The sequence below is a fragment of the Ptychodera flava genome, chromosome 22, assembly GCF_041260155.1.
Source record: "Ptychodera flava strain L36383 chromosome 22, AS_Pfla_20210202, whole genome shotgun sequence".
NCBI classification, from domain to species: Eukaryota; Metazoa; Hemichordata; class Enteropneusta; family Ptychoderidae; genus Ptychodera; species Ptychodera flava.
This window is the reverse complement of record NC_091949.1, coordinates 31,605,853-31,608,554: the sequence shown is the minus strand read 5'-3', so window position 1 is coordinate 31,608,554 and position 2,702 is coordinate 31,605,853.

Here is a 2,702-nt window from a genome sequence, read left to right as displayed (position 1 = left end):
ATCAAACCAAGGGTGTGAATACCACTTTCTTTCCGTAGGGGAGACTCAACAAACGATCTGCTGGTGACAAGATGTACTGAAGTTCGATCGGTACAAAGAAGTGGTATCAGATGTGCGTTAGTAACACGCCAAAATAAGTTCTTTTGGTTCTAAATTTTGAAATTTCAGGATAACTTAAAGAGTAAGGAATGTAAAATCAATGTAAGTTATCTGCCGCCCCTCAACATGTGGCTCCACCCCTCCATCTATAATAGCATCAGCCCGTCTACAAGCGTGTGAACACGGCCGCTGTTTCGGATCAAAGCAGGTTTTTAATGGGTTTTTAAGTGTCCCTTGTTTACGTTATGGATATTGAAACAAACCTAAATAAACGAAAGCTGAGTGAAGTATCCATCGGAAACTTCATTCGAGAAATTCAGATATTTTCCATATCGACAAACGGGCGGAAATCATCGAAGTAGCGAACGGGACAATTCATCGTGTATCGACGGTCACACTAACAATTTTCATAGTTGAATTGTTCTAAGTATGATTTGCCATTCCTCATCAAACTTATAAGAATTGATCTGAAATGAATGAAAGCGTTTGTCCGGAGGCCATGTTACGATGGCAATGACCCTACATTTGGTTGAATGACACATTTGATAAAGTTGGTACGCCACTTAGGATTTAACGAATGAATCAACTTTATAGGAATAACACACAAAAGACGGATGGCCAAATTAAAAAGAGAATCATTTTCCCTCGTGTATTGTGCACAGTTTAGGTATTGTGGTGTAGGTACTATCTTTGTCTGCTGTGCTCGTTCACATACCACAATTCGATGCATGTTTTAACCATGCCTAATGAAACAATTATAATAAGAAGTCATGCCAATCTGGTTACATTGTGAAATGGAAAACTGTCACCATCAATGTTCATTTTCGCTTGACGCATTGATATAGATATCAGACGGCAAGACACAATGGGATGATGATGATGATGATGATGATGATGATGATGATGATGATGATGATGATGATGGTAGTGGTGACGAAGGTTTAAGTCGATATGTCCACTGCAAGAGCTGTTGTGTTGGACATCTCTTCTATAATATTTGTCTTATCTCGTTGACGCTGATTTGTTTATACTATTCAAAGACTTGTTAGATTGCCGTGATCATTTAGAGGCATATATAACTGGAAAAATGTATGTATGTATGTATGTATGTATGTATGTATGTATGTATGTATGTATGTATGTATGTATGTATGTATGTATGTATGTATGTATGTATGTATGTATGTATGTATGTATGTATGTATCTATGTATCTATGTATGTATGTATGTATGTATATGTGTGTGTGGGGGGGTGTGCGCGCGCGTGCATGCATGTGTGCGTTAGTATACCTATTGAAAGATAGATGGCAGTTAGATTACTGATGTATGTGTGCTTTTTGTGAACAAACCACAACCAAACGCATATAGTTTGATCACATCCCTGTGCAAACATAATTTGTGGTGTGAAAGAATAATTTGGCATTTACCTTTGAAAAGATTGTGGGGAGACACATGTGTACCTATAAACAAATTTATATATTCATCTAAAAAACATAATTGCTCATCTTTTTTGTGTATCCAGAGCATAAATATAGAGAAACAACGAAAGATAGTTACATAGATAAGATAACACAAACTAAAGATGTATGCTTAACAGAATTATTGGTTCAATGTCATTTGACAAAACTGATTGTTTGTAAACGGGTCTTAATTTTGGTGCACGGCATGACAGTGTATGTGAAATGGAGAAAATGATAATTCAATCTAAGAAGTGTCGTCATCACGTAACTTTGTCACACACTTTAAATTTCATACACGTTTCCAAAGTGAGCATTATCAGGTCGTTTTACTCCATATTTTTTTTAACATTTTTTTTATTTTCACTCTTAGAATTGCATTGAATTGCTCAAAATGCTCGAAGAAAAACATTTTCAAAGATGGGGGATTTGCATTGTGGATCGCTGAATCTGAAACTGAGAACACGATTAATTCTTTACAACATGTGCCGAACAAGAGGGATTCTGAGTTGCTATTTTTTTCTGAGAGCATTGTGGGGGTATCATGGGATACACACATGCCGAAATCCCGAGCTGTACGTTTTTATCCCGCTGCCAGGCAGCAACTGTGACTGCACATTTCGTTAATCAGTTTAAAAACCTGGCGTATTCAAAAGCGCCCATCGATACAAGAAGCTGCGAGTGTGCTTTGCTGGCGTTTTGCTAAATGTTTTTCTGTGACTACGTGACGAATCCGTCAAAACTGGATTTCTTGAATACGCCCAACCATGTCGGCACACTAAAGAGCCGCGTGAAGGGGGCTTCCGGTCATCGACGCGCCAATTACACCCTCATATTGATGTAACACGCGCAGGCAGCAGAGAACGTTCTTCACTTGTGAGGGAAAAAAATCACTTTTGCAGCTTTGATTTCAACTGCCTAGATAAGTCGAAAACGTGTTGTTCTGCTCATCAGAGAAAATAAAGAAGAGCACACAAATGGCGGCTATTCAAGTCATGGGGTTTACAACTGACGAGTGTCTCGCGAGTTCATCCTTCAACAGATTTTCCCGGGAACTGAAAGTAACACGCGCGCTTCGATTTACGGCACTTGAAGCTGACAACATGACGTCATCGAAAGCGCCATGCAAAGAAGCGGTACCGGCG